Source organism: Dermacentor andersoni, chromosome 4 (assembly GCF_023375885.2).
Source record: "Dermacentor andersoni chromosome 4, qqDerAnde1_hic_scaffold, whole genome shotgun sequence".
In the NCBI taxonomy this organism is placed as follows: domain Eukaryota; kingdom Metazoa; phylum Arthropoda; class Arachnida; order Ixodida; family Ixodidae; genus Dermacentor; species Dermacentor andersoni.
The window spans coordinates 208459021-208481154 of record NC_092817.1 but is presented as its reverse complement, the minus strand read 5'-3'; the positions used below and the strand labels follow the sequence as shown (position 1 = coordinate 208481154).

At 44.6% G+C, this 22134-nt stretch overlaps 1 pseudogene; it reads right to left on the bottom strand.

Annotated features, from left to right (window-relative positions):
- Positions 1-17435: 17435 nt before the first annotated feature.
- On the bottom strand, positions 17436-21363 carry LOC140217283 (uncharacterized; annotated as a pseudogene).
- Between the last annotated feature and the right edge of the window lie 771 nt (positions 21364-22134).

Genomic DNA, 22134 nt, shown 5'->3' with positions numbered 1-22134 from the left:
TTTCAAGCTTGAAAAAAAAAAAAACCTTGTTGCACCTATTGAGCAGTAGAAAGCTGGATTGAATTTTTCAGGATGCTCTACAATTTTCGCACTGACACTTTTGCTTTGAATATAATATTGGAGTAGTTAAATAATCGTTAATAACTAATTACCTAATAAGGAAAAATGCAAGAATTGGTTTCACTCCCTCAAAACAATGGCAAACGACATTACCTTGGTGCTGTCCAGCTACGTGGCACTTGTACATATTTAAAGCTTGCACATGTCAGACAGACCACCTGGTAATTACAAGGCATATATAGCACTGGCTAAGTTGTGTGAGCTAGCCATGTGCAGTGAATCATGCGAAACGGCCATGTTTCTTTGACTTAAGGGCATGATAAGATTTACATGCTCGACGCCTTGTATCAGTGTGTTCTAGGCCTGTTCGTAGCTTAGCTGCTACATAAACAATATTTCTCCACGTGTAAGCTCATATGCATCTTTCAAGTACATTGCCTCGTGTGTCCAAAATAAACCATCCTCACGCTTCCTTCATTATGTCTTCATCTGTTGCTGTGCTAAATTTTTCACATGCAACTGCACAAATTTTCATCGAGTTTTCATATTTCCTCGTTGTTTGGTGGCTTTATTTTTGAACAAGTTGTTTTCGTTAAACCCTGTTGCACACAGCAGTGCACAGCATTTCTGCCTAGAGTGGGAATTTTTTTTTTTTTCAGATTGACATTAATACACCTTGCCTGGGCAATGTAAGGCATACTACATAACACGGCCCTGCAATAATGTTTTATATTGCATTCCAGCATCATGCAAAAGCTGTTTACTTACCAGATTAGAATATGTATAAGTGTTGGAAGTAACAGAACTGGAAGAAACCAGCAGATAATGAGGCCAAGGAAAGCATGCAGGAACATGTTTTAAGTTTTTTATATGAAGTATAGAAATGATAAATTCTAGGTAAATGAAAGTGGATTAAAAGATATCCATCTGTGTGTGATGAACGGACCCATAACCTTCACATTAGGCATGTGATATACTAACCATTATGGTACTACGGCCGTGTTCGAGCGTCGACAATCTGAGGGGCCATTGTGGACGGTTGAATATTGCCTCAGTTGCACAGTGGTTAGTGCATCGCATGCCTAATGCAAATGCTGTAGCTTCGTTCTCCCCCCATGTCTGTTTTTTTTACCATTTTCATTTCCCTTTATCATTTCTACATTTAAATAGAAAATTACAAATAAGTTTCCACGTGCCTTCCCTGGCATCTTCCAGCTGTGATTCAGAAAAATTTTGACCCACAGTATCCTCGTTTGGAAGAACAGGAGCTTCATTTTAAAAAAAATGAGTTCACTTTGTTCAGCATCTCAATGTGGTCTCAAATCTTATCACAGCATGTGTATTACTAAGTGAAGTTTTTGTTAAGATGATGATATAGCATGGGACCTAATTAGTAGCCTTTGTGTACAGATATATGACTAGTCTAATAAATAGGAGGATTTTAAGAAGCACTTCTAACATGGTCTGATCATGTGTTTAAGATAACTAATCTAGCATGATTTCAGGTATAACTGTTGCCCCTTAAAAATATTTGGATCATCTGCATTGGTATTGTTTTTAGAGAGCACCAATACTGCTTTGATTGAAGTAGCCTCGTGGAACATGAAGCATCGCTTCTTGCTGAGTCAAGGAAATATCAACTGCATATCTGAGGTGCATGTGTCATATGCTCGAATGCTGTTTAAAGGCTGCTAATAAGAAAATTACTTCACTTGCCTTCCAGAGATTGCTTCAGTAGTCTATGCTACTCGATCATAAACAATTTACCAGAGTGAACATTCATCACAGTTGGCTTGGAAATGTTTATGCAAAATACCACAATTGCCTGCTAGACATGTGACTGCACTGAAGCTTGGAATTAATGACCAGTAAGATTTATGGCACAGCAAAACTTATTTGATTACTCAAGAACTAAATGCCAGGCACTTCGGTTATTTCTGCCATAGAGTTTCTTACAGGAATTACTAAAGGGAACGCTGGCGCTGCAGTCGCTGTACCACGATGGGAATGATGGGAAGTACATGGATTTGTCTGATCTTCGTGTTTATGAATTCGGACGTTTTTGTGGCTTTGTCTATTATACGCTATATAAAGCTTGTCGTAAATTTCAGCGCAGTCTATACTCTTCGAAGTACAGGAGACGCCGCCAACACGCATAATTGCTATTAATTGCAACGATTGAGCTTGTTCAGGTGGCCAAATCGAAACGCACCAAGCGTCTTAAGGCACTGGTATTCCCGCGATAAATTCATCAGGGTGTTGCACTCGCTTTCCGTTACATGCCTCCGTGGCTTAAGGGTTTCAATATCAGACTTCTTTTCTAGAGTTGCTGTGTTCGAATTCTGTCGTCGGACGATTTTGATAATGTTTACTCAATAATTTATTACACAGTATATTGTTGAAAATGACTAGTTTACAAAGTCGCAAAGCCGTTTGAAGCCGAACAGACGAAGTTTTAACAAATCCTTGTACTTCCCATAATTGCCGTGCTGGTACAACTGTTCTTGTTTCAGCTCCTCTAGACACTAGCGCCATAGTTCCTTCCAGTAATTATTGTAGGAAACTATGATTTCTGCACCTCGCTCGTGCAGAAGCGGCACCACAACTGCTGCGTAAACATGCACTACCTTTAGGCCAAGTGCAGAAAATGCTGTGAACTGGCCCTGTACAAAGCCTGCACTAAGTAAAACAAATCACAACGTGCAGTTGCTGCCACGTTGAACTGGTGAAATGAGTATTGAAATGCAGCACCTCCTGAACTAGTTCAGGAAGTGCAGGTTAATCAAGTGGAGATTATATAGTAACAGAAGTTGAGTGATTCTGCATTACATTCACGAAATATACCTAATGATACTTTTCCATTTATTTCCTCAGTTATTAGGAATCAGAATCCATTTTGCATTGTTGGACAAAACTACAGAATGCCAACATATTTTGTAGCATTCACTGGTAGCAAACATGTCAAATCTTGTTCTAGTTTCTGGATTGCCGCTTTAACCGTTAACCCCCAAGTTAATTCGGGAAAAATTTACCAAATTTTCGTAATTTTTACGTACTCAATTTTTCGGTGTCATTCTCATTGTAAAAATATATTACTTCATTGGTCTCTGGTTAGAAATAACACAAAAATAAGAGCTGCTCTTGAGGGCAGCTTTCCCTCAATGCCGACTGTAACTCATCTTTGACAATAAGAGCAGCATAACATCGGGCAGAAAGAGTGCGACTCGTCATTGGCGATATTGGTACTACCTGCAGTCACTAGTACAGCTTGGGATCAAGTGTTAAAGGTTGCGACTTCGTTGCTGCCCAATTTTATTTCTGCAGCTGTTACACTTGGGTGTAGCGTGTGTATGTACGTGTGCATGCATTAAAATGACTTCACGCTAGAGCAAAGCAACTGTAGCGCAGAGAGGCATTAGTCATCTTTATATATTTGCTTTGTAAAGATGCGCTAAATTTATCTTTTGCAATATATACTTGGTGCTCTTTGGCCAAAGGTGACCTTGTGCTACTAAAACCTATCAATTAATTAGCTTTTTGCAGTAGCAGGTGCTAATTCCTTCTTCAGGATTGGCGTGTGAGTTTTAATTTGTTTTTCTTGAACTGTGCAATTCCCACTCAGAGGACTGCATGTCATCTGAGGTGCTCCTTTTTCAATCAAGAATGTTGAGGTTGTGTTTGTGAAACTCGATTTCTTGCCTCAAACGAGCTTGTACAAACTGACCAAGCTGATAATTCTACCTGCTTATATATGAAATATGTTGCGGTTATGAACCCTCATAATGAATGACACATAGTATAAAAATTTTGCATGTTTTTCGCGTTCGTGTTCACTTCTCTACTCTCGTGTCCTGTCTGCATGCCTCACCTCTTTTTTACCACAATGCAGGGGGAAAAGGTTCCGGTAACACCATGCATTCAGTATGGTGGCCCAGACGTGTATGCAAGCAACCTCCTTCATGTGGACCAAGGACTACTCTGCAGTATCTCGCAGACTTCCATGCGAAGTCCTCAACATTCTCGTCTCAGTGGAATGGCTGCTCATCTATCTGCGTGTCCATCACCAAGACGGCCAGTTGTAAAGCTCCTGTACCCGTTTAAGAAAGCTTCATGATTTTTTTGTTTAGTTTTCGCGGTTGGCCGTAGAATCTTAACATTTTTGATGTTTCTAACATTTTTACCTGGCACGAAGTGGTGCAATAACTTTAAACCAGTGTAATGTGTTTAAGTGATGCTCACTCTAATGCCTATCTTGTTTTGTTAGTGTTTAAGAAATTCGTATGTCTGATGAGGTAACAGCATTTGAATTTGTCATCGTGGCTCGTTTCAATGAGCTGCTAGGAAATAAGACTCAAAACTTATCACACGCCAGTTGGAGCATTTTTGTTTTCATGACTACAGTATACACGTTTCAAAAGAGTGAAAGTGGGGAAAAAAGCCTCAAGAACATAATCATCCTAGGATTGTCATGTCCTTACAACTCTGCAATGATAATGCCTCATACATCTTGGGGGCACATTGGTCACAATGCCTACAGGTATACTTGATAAGAGAATAGCTTGCACTCAGATTTGCCACGCAGTTGATGGCTGATAGCTTTTGTTTGTCGTCTTCATGTTACTACTATGTATTCAATATTCATTTAGATGTGCTGCGGTTTTTTGCAGTCACCTATATATATATATATATATATATATATGGTCTTCGTATCGATAAAAATTTAGTTGAGAGTTAGCGCTCATCCTGTCTGCTTCTAGTCTGTGTCCATGTCACTTCGTGCTACAATCCAAGATCATGTTACTGTACCAACTCACCCAACTTTTTATCCTTGTGTTAAAGACACACTCAGACTTCTTCTTACTTATGTGACTGGTTATTTTTGTGCTTTATAATAAGATGCAGTGCTTTTCGAATTAAAACATGTGATAGTTCGTAGTGAGGTTATTTAAAAAAACTGTTCTGCTTAAAAATTAATTGAGCAAGCCTGTGCCATTATTCGGTGCTTATGTCTTTGTATTGGTATGGTTTCACTCATCTTCCTTTTTACTTTTAAAATGTGCAAACATTATTATGTAACCATTTCTTTTGAATGAAATAAATACTTCTGACATTTCGTCACAAATTTTACAATGATTTTGTTCAATTAGGTAACCTTAGACTAGCTGATTGTTATTCTGGTAGCTTAACTTACAATGCCTGTGGAATATTCAATGCAAGCACATGGTGAAAAATAAACTAAGTTATTGGGTATAAGCAGGTCACTGTCAGTAAATGAAGCATACATATATATCAGGAAATAGTGCATGCTTATATATTGAACAGCATGCACAGCTACACATGCTGATTTGTTCGTAAATGCTGAACCGTTGTTCGACGTGGAAGCACTTTGTTCTTTGGCTTTCATTGCTACCTTGAAGTCATATGTGTCAAAGTACTAGTAGAAGCATCCCGTGGAGATAAATGAAAACTTCGATGAAAAGAGGTATAAAATGTGTGCTTAAAACGGCAAGAAACTGCTTGACAGGCAAACGTATGCTTCTGTAGTACTGCACTTGTTACCGTCGCCAATCCATGTATTGCTTGCGCTCTATTGCATTCAATATGAGCTACAACAACGAGCTGTGGTGTCTTTCCCTCCTGGTTGAGCTGGTGTTGCGATAATTTTTGACCAAGTGGAGGTTTTTAATTATTTCTGAAATGCATGTAACTATGCTTTTGGCTGTGTGCTGTTTTCACGGGGTTATAAGTACTGGTGCACCAAGGTGCGGGAGATCCTGTGTCCTTAGTGCAGCGCGCATTGTTATTGCACTCGGCATCCTGCCGGCAGTGTACTATCACTGCAGAGGAAGATTACGAAAAGCATGGCGTGTGTGCCTTGCTGCAATGGCGAAACCTTAAATTGTTTGCCTGAAAGGGTCGCACGTTATGCTACCACATGACGGACCAGAAGCGCAATATGACGACGCCTCACAGATTCTGGCTCATCCTGAACAAAGTAGTACCATAGCTAAGGCTAGGCAGCATTCACAACAGCTAGTCTGCCCATTAACTACATGGCTGTAGTGAACGCTAAAATACTTGCAGGGATAACGCCCTTTTGGAAGGGTGTTGTCCATGCTGCACCCATATTGAAGGGGTGGTGTCTGTGTTACACCCCATATAGAAAGGGTGTTGTTTGTTTTACACCCATAGGCGAGGTGACGTCATATTAACACCCCTTCTTTTGTGGGGTGTTAATTTGCACCCTTTGCTTGGGGTGTAGCAATACACCCAAAAAGGGTGTCACCCATGGGACAAGTCATTTACACCCTTAAGGGTGTTAAAATTTTTCGAGTGTAGTGCTTTTTCTGTGGGTCACGTTCTACAAACGTACTAACAGCGGGAAGATTGCTGTTCGTTGTTGTGTATTATCTCGGTAATCGTCGATGAGAAAAATGCGCGAACAACCTTCATGCGTAGGCATGAAACGCTTTTTTTTTCTGGAAAGCTTGAGCATTGCAAGTGTCCTAAATGCAGATTTTTGCAGTTCGTGTTTATAACAGAAAGGAGTGCCCAGTAGGTACGACTTAGTGCCTTAAGTGACGTAATTTTACTGCTAAGCATTGCATTCGGGGTGAAAGAAAAGTCGCGCTGTTGGCTCATTTTACCTCGTCTTTGACTGAGGAACGCGAATGTTTGGGTGCGAGAGTGAGGAATGCGAATTTCTGCGAATGTTTTCTATGCGCTGCTGCAAAATCTGGCTACCTTCTGTTCCGCCTTTCCATCGTTACTCAAGTTGTGGCCAAGTGCAAAATAATATCATAATGTGCATTTCCGTTTTTAGTCCAACGTTGTTTTTGTTCTGCCATATATTCTCCAGTTTGTTCAGTAGTAATGAACATGCAACTCATTTCATATACTTTTGCGCAGGTTTATAAGTTAGCCCTTGTACTTTTTTTTGTATGGCTCTCAATCAAACAATCTTAGCATTTTATTCTATCTTTTAGGTCTTTTGCGTGTCATTGTTTTTGACATTACCAGTGAATTTTCCCTTTCTTCAGTTGACATGACTTGGTCATACACGTCGTCCAGTTTTGTGCAATATCTGAGTGAGTATATCAGAAGCTCTTCTACACTTTGGTCTTTAGGGCATAAAACGGCCGTCACGTTTTGGTAAGTCTCCATCAACTTTTATCCCCAATTCTTCCCACTCCAGGTCTCTGAATACCTCCTGTAAACATGCTGTGAATTGCATTGGAGATATCGTATCTCCCTGTCTGACGCCTTTCTTTATTGGGATTTTGTTGCTTTCTTTGTGGAGGATTACGGTGGCTGTGGACCCGCTATAGATAGCTTCCAGTATCTTTACATATGGCTCATCTACACCCTGATTCCGTAGTGCTTCCATGACTGCTGAGGTTTCGACTGAATCAAATGCTTTTTCGTAATCAATGAAGGCTATATATAAGGGTTGGTTATATTCCGCACATTTGTCTATCACCTGATTGATAGTGTGAATATGGTCTATTGTTGAGTAGCCTTTACGGAATCCTGCCTGGTCCTTTGGTTGACAGAAGTCTAAGGTATTCCTGATTCTATTGGCGATTACCTTAGTAAATACTTTGTAGGCAACGGACAGTAAGCTGATCGGTCTATAATTTTTCAAGTCTTTGGCGTCCCCTTTCTTATGAATTAGGATTATGTTAGCGTTCTTCCAAGATTCCGGTACGTTTGAGGTCATGAGGCATTGTGTATATAGGGCGGCCAACCTTTCTAGGACAGTGTTCCCACCATCCTTCAACAAATCTGCTGTTACCTGATCCTCCCCAGCTGCCTTCCCCCTTTGCATAGCTCCCAACGCGTTCTTTACCTCTTCCGGTGTTACTTGTGGGATTTCAAGTTCCTCTAGACTTTTCTCTCTCACCTTATCGTCGTGGGTGTTACTGGTACTGTATAAATCTCTATAAAACTCTTCAGCCACTTGAACTATCACATCCATATTAGTAACGATATTACCGGCTTTGTCTCTTAACGCACACATCTGATTCTTGCCTATTCCTAGTTTCTTATTTACTGCTTTTAGGCTTCCTCCGTTCCTTAGAGCCTGTTCAATTCTATCCATATTATAGTTCCTTATGTCCGCTGTCTTACGCTTGTTGATTAACTTAGAAAGTTCTGCGAGTTCTATTCTAGCTGTAGGGTTAGAGGCTTTCATACATTGGCGTTTCTTCATCAGATCTTTCGTCTCCTGCGATAGCTTACTGGTTTCCTGTTTAACGGCGTTACCACCGACATCTATTGCGCACTCCTTAATGATCCCCATAAGATTGTCGTTCATTGTTTGAACACTATGTTCCTCTTCCTGGGTTAAAGCCGAATACCTGTTCTGTAGTTTGATCCGGAATTCCTCTAGTTTCCGTCTTACCGCTAACTCATTGATTGGTTTCTTATGTACCAGTTTCTTCCGTTCCCTCCTCAAGTTAAGGCTAATTCGAGTTCTTACCATCCTATGGTCACTGCAGCGCACCTTGCCGAGCACGTCTACATCTTGTATGATGCCAGGGTTCGCGCAGAGTATAAAGTCGATTTCATTTATAGTCTCACCACTCGGGCTCCTCCACGTCCACTTTCGGCTAACCCGCTTGCGGAAAAAGGTATTCATTATCCGCATATTATTCTGTTCTGCAAACTCTACTAATAACTCTCCTCTGCTATTCCTAGAGCCTATGCCATATTCCCCCACTGACTTGTCTCCGGCCTGCTTCTTGCCTACCCTGGCATTGAAATCGGCCATCAGTACACTGTATTTTGTTTTGACTTTACCCATCGCCGATTCCACGTCTTCATAGAAGCTTTCGACTTCCTGGTCATCATGACTAGATGTAGGGGCGTAGACCTGTACAACCTTCATTTTGTACCTCTTATTAAGTTTCACAACAAGACATGCCACGCTCTCGTTAATGCTATAGAATTCCTGTATGTTACCAGCTATTTCCTTATTAATCAGGAATCCGACTCCTAGTTCTCGTCTCTCCGCTAAGCCCCGGTAACACAGTACATGCCCGCTTTTTAGCACTGCATATTCTTCTTTTGTCCTCCTAACCTCACTGAGCCCTATTATATCCCATTTACTGCCCTCTAATTCCTCCAATTGCACTGCTAGACTCGCCTCACTAGATAACGTTCTAGCGTTAAACGTTGCCAGGTTCATATTCCAATGGCGGCCTGTCCGGAGCCAGGGATTCTTAGCACCCTCTGCAGCGTCGCAGGTCTGACCGCCGCCGTGGTCAGTTGCTTCGCAGCTGCTGGGGACTGAGGGCCAGGGTTTGATTGTTGTGTTCATATAGGAGGTTGTGGCCAAGTACTGCACCAGGGTGGCCAATCCTGCTCTGGTGAAAGAGTGCGTTACTGTTTCTGGTCACCGGGATCAGGCCGCACTCCAGGCCTGTTTGTGCAATTTTCTCAACGCACGGTTTTTTTTTTCTGGTATTTTCCGGTGGAGAATTGTGCGGCCCGGGATTTGAATCACGGTCCTCTTGCACAGGAGGCGGATACTCTACCGTCCCCGCAGGAGTTAAATTTAAAAATTAAATTGTGGGATTTTACGTGACAAAACCACTTTCTCATTATGAGGCACGCCGTAGTGGAGGACTCCGGAAATTTCGACCACCTGGGGTTCTTTAACGTGCACCTAAATCTACGTACACGGGTGTTTTCGCATTTCGCCCGCATCGAAATGCGGCCGCGGTGGCCGGGATCCGATCCCGCGACCTCGGGCTCAGCAGTCTAACACCATAGCCACTGAGTAACCACGGCTGGTCCCGCAGGAGTTGTACGCCTCATTCAATATACAGTGGTGCCCTATTTGTTCAGTTGAGGTGGACCAATCTGAGCTCGGTTATACCGCACGGATGGCACTCGGCTAGAGAACCTGGTATTTATGACCTGCACATGTCAGGCGATACATAATTGAAGATATATATCTTTCTTTTTTTATTTTAGGAGGGTTCCCATACAGTGATAAAATAAAGGAAAAGACATTAAAAAGAAAGAAGAAAAGAAAGAAAAAGGGACGAAAAAAAGGAACATAACAGGTGATTTGAACTCGTGACCCTTCGATGTTGCCCGGAAAGATAGCTCAGTCGGTTGGTTCGTCAGGCCCCAGGCTACTTTCAAGCGCCACAGCTCCTGCTCCGAGCCTCACACTTACGTGGAAAGGGACTTTGTTGTCCGCGATAGTCGGTCCGCGATAGGCATACTTTCTTGGAAAAATGGCTGCCCGAGAAGAAGAGCGAACTCGAACGGCTTTAGAGACTAGGAAAACTGCCTTAAAATATTTAGCCTTGAGGGAAAGCTTCGTTAACAAACTATAACACGGCAATCAGCACTCGAATACGACGAGAGAAATTATTGAGACGTGGAAAATTTCCTTGAAATAAATATGGTTTGCGAGACAAATGCTTGTAAGTATTGAACCTCTTAAAAAGATGAGGGGGAAATATGCGCTCACCGAGAGGGCATCGTCTGCACGGCACCACCACCAGGCACCTTACTGAGATGAGGAGGGCTCTGCGGGCCGGACACAAAGCCTCCCCTCTCCGCCGGCCAAGAGGGAAAAACGCGCTTTCCCATCGCTCAAGGTTGCGCGGACATAGTATAGCTCTAGCGTCTAGGAGAAGCTTAACCAGGTGCGATGGCGGCACGCATAGCGTGGGAAGCTAGCCGCCAGAATAACTATCTCAAGGACTGCTGCTGACCAGGGCGAAATACCTTCGTGTAATTATAATAACCCTAATAGGACTACTTTCGAAAGAAAAAAAAAGGAAACGACTGCAGCGCCGTGGTTTTAAAGCGCACCCGTGGTAGAGAAACGGAAGGCGATATAAGCGTGCGTAGCCATGATACGCACACGACAAACTGCCTTAAAATATTTAGACTTGAGGGAAAGCTTCGGTAACAAACGATAGCACAGCAATCGCACTCGAGTATAATTATAACCCTAATAATAATTGTAAATATTCATCTCATCTATGGGATCTAATGCGCGCGCTGTTGCTTTGTCTCTGCGTGTAGTAGTTGAGAGAGCCAGTTTAAGGGAGGCGAAGAAGGAAGGAAATCAAAGTCTCTGAAGCAAAATTGCAGCGCCGTGGTTTTAAAGCGCACCCGTGGTAGAGAAACGGAAGGCGATATAAGCGTACATGGCCATGGTACGCACCCGACAAACTGCCTTAAAATATTTAGACTTGAGGGAAAGCTTCGTTAACAAACTATAACACGGCAATCAGCACTCGAATACGACGAGAGAAATTATTGAGACGTGGAAAATTTCCTTAAAATAAATATGGTTTGCGAGACAAATGCTTGTAAGTATTGAACCTCTTAAAAAGATGAGGGGGAAATATGCGCTAACCGAGAGGGCATCGTCTGCACGGGACCACCACCAGGCACCTTACTGAGATGAGGAGGGCTCTGCGGGCCGGACACAAAGCCTCCCCTCTCCGCCGGCCAAGAGGGGAAAACGCGCTTTCCGATCGCTCAAGGTTGCGCGGACATAGTATAGCTCTAGCGTCTACGAGAAGCTTAACCAGGTGCGATGGCGGCACGCATAGCGTGGGAAGCTAGCCGCCAGAATAACTATCTCAAGGACTGCTGCTGACGAGGGCGAAATACCTTCGTGTAATTATAATAACCCTAATAGGACTACTTTCGAAAGAAAAAAAAAGAAAACGGCACAGAGGGCTATACTACGAGAGCTATGACTGATAGTTTTCTATATATATATATATATATATATATATATATATATATTCATCTCATCTATGGGATCGCATGCGCACGCTGTTGCTTTGTCTCTGCGTGTAGTAGTTAAGAGTGCCAGTTTAAGGGCGGAGAAGAAGGAAGGAAAGGAAAGCAAAAACTGCAGCGCCGTGGTTTTAAAGCGCACCCGTGGTAGAGAAACTGAAGGCGATATAAGCGTGCGTAGCCATGATACGCACACGACAAACTGCCTTAAAATATTTAGACTTGAGGGAAAGCTTCGGTAACAAACGATAGCACAGCAATCGCACTCGAGTATAATTATAACTTTAATAATAATTGTAAATATTCATCTCATCTATGGGATCTAATGCGTGCGCTGTTGCTTTGTCTCTGCGTGTAGTAGTTAAGAGAGCCAGTTTCAGGGCGGAAAAGAAGGAAGGAAAGGAAAGTCTCTGAAGCAAAATTGCAGCGCCGTGGTTTTAAAGCGCACCCGTGGTAGAGAAACGGAAGGCGATATAAGCGTGCGTGGCCATGATACGCACACGACAAACTGCCTTAAAATATTTAGACTTGAGGGAAAGCTTCGTTAACAAACGATAGCACGGCAATCAGCACTCGAATATAATTATAACCCTAATAATAATTGTAAATATTCATCTCATCTATGGGATCTAATGCGCGCGCTGTTGCTTTGTCTCTGCGTGTAGTAGTTGAGAGAGCCAGTTTAAGGGAGGCGAAGAAGGAAGGGAAGGAAAGTCTCTGAAGCAAAATTGCAGCGCCGTGGTTTTAAAGCGCACCCGTGGTAGAGAAACGGAAGGCGATATAAGCGTACATGGCCATGGTACGCACCCGACAAACTGCCTTAAAATATTTAGACTTGAGGGAACGCTTCGTTAACAAACTGTAACACGGCAATCAGCACTCGAATACGACGAGAGAAATTATTGAGACGTGGAAAATTTCCTTGAAATAAATATGGTTTGCGAGACAAAGGCTTGTAAGTATTGAACATCTTAAAAAGATGAGGGGGAAATATGCGCTCACCGAGAGGGCATCGTCTGCACGGGACCACCACCAGGCACCAGGCACCTTTTCATTTCAGTGCACGTTAAAGAACCCCAGGTGGTCGAAATTTCTGAAGCCCTCGACTACGGTATCTCTCATAGCCTGAGTCGCTTTGGGACGTTAAACCCCATAAACCAAACCAAACCACACGACTTTTCGGAAAGGCAATTAAGCACCCTAGACAAAAATAACCTGCACATGACCTTGCATTTACGTATTTAGGAAACGTATCCTCTGGATGAGCTCACTAGAAATTGGTGTATTGTGGTAATACCGGTAATGCTCGGCGAAATAGAGCACTCTAAAATTTGGTGACCATTTAATGTGTCTTAAGAAACGGTGGTGTGTTCTGGAGCCATCACACATGGTGGTAAGGTTATGAAGACGACGCATGGCCCCAGGAGTGGCGGCAAATGAACAAAGCAGGCTGATCCGGCCAAATGTGAAATGTTGCTAGTACGGAGAACGGCGGTGGCAGCAATGGCAACGCGTTGCAGCATTAGCACTGTTGCTATGCTAACACTCTGTCGAAAGCAATGCACGGCCAACGTCGTGGCTGCTTCCGGCTTTACGCTGAGGCACATTTTCCGTGCTAAAATCATCTCTAAACGCACAGCCTTTCTTGGACGAAGAAAGCGCTCAGTCTTTGATAACCTTCGCACGCCACGTCTGGTCGCTGGAAAAAAGTGCTGCATGATCTTGCAATTTCTGCTTCAGCGAAAACAAAGTTAACAAGAAACAGATAACGCGTCCTTCAGATAAACTGGGACGAGGGGTTCCAGCGCGCTTGCTGGAACAGCTACATCCGCCCCAAATAACTTGAAAACACGACACAATCGGCGCCACTCCACAACCCTGCAGAGCACTCGGCCACGTGGTCGCGTGGTGTAGCTCATACTGAGCGCGATAGTACGTGTCATGGATTTTTCACTATTGTTTATTTTCTGAGCGTGTATCATTCCAAGTTGTACGAAAACATTTGTTTTCGGAAATGGAAGTCAATAAAACGACGCCATAGATCTGTTGTGTTGGAAGTGAAATGTATATATGTTCTGGCATATGCTGGCTTACTCAAAGTATGGACAAGACTGCGTGCGTTCTACCACATGAACAACCGACGGTGCACCACGCGCCGATTCCCACAATATGCCTGGGGTAGCGCCCGCGCGCGACAGAAAAAAAAAAAAAACGCGCCGCGGACAGGCCAAGAGAAAGCAAAAGTAAAGGCACGCGGGGAATGGGGAAGGGTGGAGATGGAGCGGAGCGGGTCGTCATAATAAAAACAAAGACAAAGAGCGCTAAGGTGAGGAGGGGTGGCTTGCCTGCTGTTTCTGTTGCCATGACAGCGTAAACAATAATGTGCGCCGCCATTTTGCCAAAGTATCGCCCTCCTGCTAGGGCCGTAACTGAAGTAGACCTTGGCGCTAGCGTCGAAACAGCGTCTGCTCAAAAACAGCCAATGGCAGCCATGCGAAAATTCACCCCTGGGACACTCTTCATGGCGGTTATAAACGTAGGAAAAGGGCCTAGGAGATCGATGCCGACGCGAAAGAATGGTTTGGAAGGACATAGATATGGTGTAGGCGTCTAGCGGGTAATAGAGAGATTTAGCAGAGCGTTTACGGTCCGCTCCGCTCAGACCGGCCTATCACAACAATTGGCACGCAGCCGCTCAGCAAAACGCTACTTTGAACACTGACGCGCGTGCGCACAGCACACATAGCGGCAGCGGAACGTGGGACGCTGACCACGTTCCTCTAGGAGCCTGATTTAGCGGTGCGTCAGGGAGCGTGTAGTTGCTTTCGTAATCGTTTTACCGCCAAGCTGAGAGCACGTCAGTGGCATCTCTGGAAGACGCTCTTGTTAGATAAGCGAAATCAATGCATTCTGTGCAGCCACCGGTGCGCGTGAAACGTGTGCGGAGCGGAGCGCAAGCAAACGCTCTGCTAAAACTGTCTAATACCGCAGGTTGTTGGGGGCGCTGACAGAGGTCACAGGCAACAAGGTAGCGATGCACAGAGCGATAGAGGCCGGGCCAGTAAAAGCGGCGTCCTACATTGTCGTAGGTACGGGAGACATCGATGTGGTCGGCACTGGATGCGTCGTGTGCTGCTCAAGAACTGTCCGGACATGTCGAGGTAGGACGAGCTATATTTCCGGGCCGTCAGGGTGAAAATTGCCTTGGTGCAGAACGCCATCGGGGAGCACGAAAGCGCTGACAGTGGGTTCAGTATGCTCAGAAACTACGAGATTGATGAGGAGACGTAAAGAGTCACCACAACATGGTTCATTAAGAATGTCACGCACGTCTGAAATGGTTCGGACGCAAGCGTCGGTGTCGCGGGCATGGTTTGGACTGTCGACCGGGTGACGCGCGAGACAGTAGGCAGCTGTGCGTAAACGGCCAGATCGGTAGATAACTGTAGACGCGTATTCTTGTAGTCGCAGCGCCCACCGGTCCAGTCGTCCAGTCAGATCTTTCAGAGATGAGAGCCAGAGCAGGGCATGGTGATCAGTGATAACATAAATGGGTGGCCAAACAAACAAGGTCTGGACTTGGCTACTGCCCAAACCAACGCCAGGCACTCTAGTTCTGTGATAGAAAACTTCTGTGGGCGAGAGAAGGCGGCTTGCGCATGGAATTACGCGCTGTGCGTTGTCCTGCCGATGAACGAGACCAGCTTCTATTCCATGGCCACTGGCCATCTGTGCAAACTTCAGTTGCAGCATATGGGTCGTAGTGAGCTAGATAAGGGGGAGCCGTGAGCGCGCGGACGAGGGCGGCAAAAGTGTCGGCTTACCCAGAGCCCCGTGAAAAGGAAACCGTTTTTTTTTTCCTTTTTTTCAGTAGGTCAGTGAGCGGGCGGGCTGTGGTGGCAAAGTTCTTGATGAAGCGATGGAAGCAGGAGAACAGTCCAACAACCTTCTGGCATCTTCTGTGGATGACGGTACCGGAAACTTTTGGACGGCGCGCATCTCTTCAGGGTTGGCTTGTACTCGTGCGGCACTGACAAGGTGGCCGAGAACAGTATTCTGGTGACACGCAGAGTGCCATTTGAGTTTAGTTGCAGGCCAGCACATTGGAAAGCAGCAAGAATGGCACACAGACGCGTAAGGTGACTCACAAGTGTGGGCGAAAGGCACTATCATGTCGTCTAAACAACATAGACAAGTGGACCGTTTATATGCGTCAAGTAGAGTCCATATTCTCTTCCAATTTACCGAGGCATTACAAAGGCCTAATTGCGTAACCTTTATTTGACGCAGGCCGTCCGTTGTTACGAAAGCGGTCTTTTTGTGGTCGATGTCATCTGCGGAGATCTGTCAATACCCAGCGCGAAGGTCTTGAACGAGAAATACTTGGCTCCATGCAGACAGTTCAAGGCGTCGTCGATACGTGGCAGCGGGCAGACGTCTTCACGCGTATTTTATGCAGGTGTCAGTAATCGACGCAAGAGCGCCAGCTGCCATCCTTCTTAACAAGGACAACTGCGGACGCCCACGGACTAGAGAAGTGTTCGATGACGCCTTTAATCAGCATTTATCCACCTCATGCTGTATACCTTGATGTTCGGCATGTGAAATGCGGTACGGACGTCGGCGTATGGGATAAGCGCCCTCGGCGCCGCTATGAATAGGCGCGGTTGGCGGACCAAGTGTTGTTAGTAGATTCACCGTCCCCGTCCCGGCTTGTTTGAAGCGGTGGAACTCCTGGGAGAAGATGTCTTGCGGCCGTCTCACGGGGCTTATTCTGCAGCAAGATTCACTCCATTAGTCGTTTTTATATTCGCCAGCTTCCATCACAACAGTCCAAAAATGCTTTACATGAAGCTTATAAAAACATTAAGTGTCCACTGACTCGAGTTAATTGAAAATCGTGTTTCGCAGAGCAGCAGCCGGAGATTTTACTCCTCAGTCAACCTGCCGATGTTAATGGTGGTCACGCCACTAGCACTATGAGAGCATGATGTCGCGCCCTAGCACTCATCTGTAAACGAAAGGAAATTTGTCACTTAAATAAATGCAGTGGTAAAATGGCAAGGCAGGACAGACACGAAGAGGAAGAAATTGCCCCATCTCTCTCCTTTACCACTGGGGAACCCCCAAGTGTACATTGGTAAAAGTTTGCTTCTTTTCAGAAGAGGCTATTGCTCCGCGTGCATATGCAAATGTCTACATGTTTACTGTTACAACACCGCACGAAATATTGCAAGCCTTACTGCGCATATATGCTGCGACAAAAAATAATGATGCAGCAAAAGAGCTACGATTGCGTAAGGCCACGAAGCCAGCGCTAAGAAGCGAAATGCAGGATAAGATAAAAAGAACAACCTGTGTCCCTTTACTTCACCGCCGCGGAGCGCCACCTCCACAAGCCAGAGGACATGGAAATTGACATTAAAGGAAGTTTTCTTTTTCGGAACCAGATTGCTCGCCCACATCTCCGAATATTTATTCCATCCGATAGTACGCGAAATAGCATAGAAATAGCGCAGAATTTACTACTCATTTACCAGCTATCACGTTACTCCCATGTTACTCCTTCAAATTATATACCAATCTGCTTTTTTTTTCACCTGTGTTTGCCTTCTTTGTGAGGAGACTCACAGCCACATTCACCACCTGGCATATACCCTGGGAAATTTCATCTGCTTAGCCTTCGGACTTGTTGCTTAGCTTGACGCTTCAATTGTGCACATTGAAATTCAACATTTCTTTTTTGTGCAAACCAATGCAACCTGACTCGGGTAAAGAGAGAGAACAAGGCGTTATACACATCCTCTTCACGAACGGTGGGTGTCTTTTCTACCTTCTCATGAAGACGTGTACACAACGTATGACCTACTCTCTCCATGGAGAAAAGGCTACCGATGTCTTCCTGAAAAAATCATTTTCGCAGCTTTAAACAAAAGATACGAATGGAGGGGATGGAACTGAGAGGCTTCCAAAGTCAGATTTCGCAGTACCTTTTACGCTCAAATAAATCAGAACTTGGTTGCCCTTAGTAAATGACGCATCTTCTACCCTCAGAAGACATTTCTGTGATGTTCCGACGCAGGCATGGAACCTCAAAAAGTTCGCCGCTAACCAACCAGCAAAATAAACTAGGTTATTTTGCTCTACGTCCGAAAGTTCATCTGAGGAAAACTGATATGTAATACTAAGCGGGACTGTGCTTCCGATACCAAGAGCCGGTGACGGTGCCGAAACGCCAGCAGGAAGAGTTGCCAAGACCGTTGTCATGTCCTCGGCACAGTTAGAGTTGTCAGACAGCTTGAACAGGTTATTTATCAAAAGATGTCTGAAAGCGGCCTGAAACTGACGAGCTGTAGTGTTAGTGTTCGCGCCTGATTTGGACCTGATAATGGAAAAGCTGTTTTCAAGCGCGTCCTGATTTAATCGTGTGGCCAGAAGATAAAGACGATAATTATTTGTGAGATAATCAAAGAGCATTAAAAGAGATCGCATGCTTAAACAGCCCCCCCGTATGAATGGCCACTGCCTTGGACAGCCAACTACTTGCAGGCTTTCAAAGACTGCAATACATTCCTCCAGAAACTCTCTGTGAACAGAGCCTTTGCACATCACAGATGCATAAGGTGTCTTTGCAGCCCTGCGTGAACTGGTAAGGCAGTCAAACAAGCGATCTATCCTTTCTACAAATCGTGCAGTATGAATTGCCTCAGCGGGAAGCTCCTGAAAAGTGACCAGGATGTACATTGCAGCAGCACAATGGTTGCTGAAAACTTGTGCGGCTAATTTTACAGACATCTTTGATGCGAATGTTAGGTTAAAATGTCTGTCGTTCAACCTCGGAATCGAACGTATCTCGTGCGTGCGGTCCTTTTCATAAGCCTGCCTAATGTAACGGCTCTTCACAAGGTGATCACCTATTCTGAAATCATACTTAAATAGCATGTTTCGGAGGCATTTAAGTAAGTGCGGAGCATCAGAAAGGAAGATGTCGCCTTCCGTCTATATCTCTATACGGCTCCTCGGTGGTGACTAGGTTTGCAAAAAGGGACACGTTCTGGCTTCCCTGGTCACAGACTACCGCTACTAGCTTCAAGCCAGAGTCCACAAGGGACTTGCAGCATTGCAAAAGAAGGTCCTTCAAAATACTTGCGAGTGTTCCTCGATGGGCAAAAAAAATAACCAAGTGGTTGTTTCCAGGCCGTTCGGATTCCTTTTGCCATGTTGCACAGGTTATTGCCTTGAACATCATTATATTCTTCAAGCCCTTCAAACCTGTCATGCGATGTGTTGTAGGATAGTTCCTTTTTAATGTGCATTTCATCGAAAACAATGAAACAGGCTCTGTCACTCATGGAAAAGCTAGTCGCTCGTCTCTTTATAAGGTCAAAGATTTCCGGGAGAAACCCAGCCCTTAGTGGCACACGCTGAAGCCATAACTGCAAGGATCGCACTGATGGTAGACTAAGAAGTCGCCTGCTGTACCTATAACCCTTCGGACTATGGAAGTAGAGCCCTAAGGCAAAGGATTTGTTTTGGCTTGACCATCGGCGACCAAACCGGCTCACATTGCTCATCCTCAGCTCAGCCTCCACAAGTGCAGCAACAGCTGGAGACACAGCTGGAGACACGCTCCGCACGACTTCCTCAATTGTTAGGGCTTGACGCTGCCTTCGCAGTCTTCTTTGTAGCCTCCAGTTCAAATACTGCTGTTTCCGCAGTTTTGCCTTGAGCTTCTTTATTTTCCTCCGAGCTTCGGGATGACTGCACTGGTTACTGATACAGGGCGCTGTGGGAGTGCAAATATGCGAGTTTTTTAAGAAGTGGGCTTCGTTGATGGTAAATGTACGTTACGAGCCTTTAAGATGAGCATGTGATATACGCCAATTTTTATGGCAGGGTTCTGAGCTTTGAAGGAAAATACTTCAATCTTTCCTAAGTATCAGATGCAAAATGCAAAGCACATGCTGTTTGTGATATGCTACTACGAAGAAGTGCTCTGTGGAAAAAGGAACAGCCGGCGGCAATAACAGTGCGCGTTGTCTTACATCTCTGTAGAAAAAATGAACCCTAGGTCATCTGCTGTTATACTTCACCTTTTCGTACATGCGGACGTCAATGCAGAGAAAACAGATGTGACTGACATAAAAAAATACATATAATAACTGCGTCAGAACACAGCTCGCAAAACCAACAGGTCACTCTTCTCGCCAATACGCACGCATGACTAGATTGTGTTTAACTTTTTACAAAGCTATTTATGTAACTTTAAGGAATACTTATTACTCTAGCACCGGACGACATTTACATCGCTGAATAAAATTATGCGAATGTTTCTGCGTATTTGAGAAACGAGGCGTCCGCTTGGCAAATTATTCATGGCGCACCGGCAGAGTTGCTTTCTGCACATTTCATGTTGTATGAATTTGCGCTCAGCGCAGTGACACTAAGTAAGAATTATTGTTCGAAAATAGAAAAACATTTAACAATGCACTAGGACATAAGCCTATCTTAATGCCCCCCCCCCCTTTGTGGCGCGCACACAAAAAGCGTGACTGAAATAGCAGAAATAGACCTTATGTTTTTACATGTTGAGCCTTATATAAATGTGTGGAAGAATGACTGCTCTCCTGAAAGACTCAGTTGTTTTCTTATCATTATCGACTCCATGTACATACCTTTAGATTTTTTATCTTTTACGTTATGGTAATACTTTTCCATTATCATAATTAATTTAGCTCAACACAAGCAGCCGATAGCAGGCGACCACATCAACAGATGTCTTGTAATTCTAAAAGGGTGCTGTCACGATTCTTCAAAATGTATTTCTTCACCCGTGAGAAAAGTTCCACTTTAGTTTGTTTAGGTTGTGTCTTTTGTTTGTGTCTTCCACTTCTGTAAAATTAAAATGACACGTTGACGGCCAAGATGGTTTTACATGAAGTAATGTGCTCACAGTTGCGAACAGTCTCAGTAGCTGTGCCCAGGACAGAGGTTTTCCTGGATGTCTGTCCAACCGAAGGAACCTGGGGAGCCGCGTCACCGCTGGCTTCTTGTGCAGGAACGGAGTCCTTCAGCTGAATTTTAATGGGGTTTTCTGTGCAGGAGGGAGAGAATTTGGTGCATTTTAGCTTGTGCAACCTCTAGCAATAACAAAAGAGGCAAAAAAAAATGAAGAGAGTGGCTGAAAGATCATATTGCGCCAGAAGTTACCAGCGATTTCCTGCGAGGCTGCTGCGCATCGAAGTGAAGGACCGGCGTACGTGTGATCACAGTGGTCCCTTAGTGCGCTCCACCCTGCAGCTTTTTTTTTTTCGGCAATTTAATTTCGGGGAACAGTGGTCTCTTCGCTCCTTGTATGTGGCCTTAATATAAAGCAGCACAGTTACCTTCTACACCAGGCAATTCCTCCTCCGAGGGACTTCTTTCGGCAAGCGGGTAAACTGTCGGCTCAAGAACTGTTGGAACCTGGGGAGGCGCGTTACCGCTGGGCTCTTTTGCAAGAGCAGTGTCCTCCAGCTGCATGTAGTGACGGTGCTCTTCGAATGAGGGAGATAATGTGGTGCATTTTAGCGTGTCGAGCACGGAGCGAAAAAAAAGGAGGGGAAAAGAAATAACGATCGAGATTGGCGCTGAGAGCACATTGTGCCAGGAGTTGCCTGGGACTTCCTGCGGGGGCACTACAGAAGCAAGTGAAAGGCAGGCGTACGTGTGATCGCAGTGGTCCATTAGCGCGCTCCACCCTGCAGTTTCTTCTTTTTGGGGGAAGGGGGACTTATTTTCGGGGAACAGTAGTGACTTCGCTCCTCATATGTGGCCTTAACATAAAATGGCAAGGTTACCTTCTACACTGGACAATTTCTTCACGGCAGTGCTATCAAACAATTGGCTGCCCTTGGCGAGACACCATCCGAGATGGACGAGCTCCCGTGGCCTGACAAACTCGACTCTGCAAACGTAACGTGGACGATTTATTTTAGGCTTTATGTAGCTATACGTGACAACCTAAAATGAAAGTCTCCTTCAGTCTTGGAAGGCTGGACATGGTTCAGGCCAACGTTACCACAGCTGTCGTCATGGGTGTTAGACCCGTCGCCTGTTATAAAGGTGTAGTAAACATACCATGTTTTTTTACATACGAATACGAACGCAATTATTTCGATCAATTCTCTCGATGTATTCCTCTTGTTCTATTAAAGATAAGCGCATTGATTTACAAACGACTACAACTACAGGCATGCCTATTGTCGCGCAATAGATGGCTCAGCGATATGCGTACGGATAACAGCAAATATT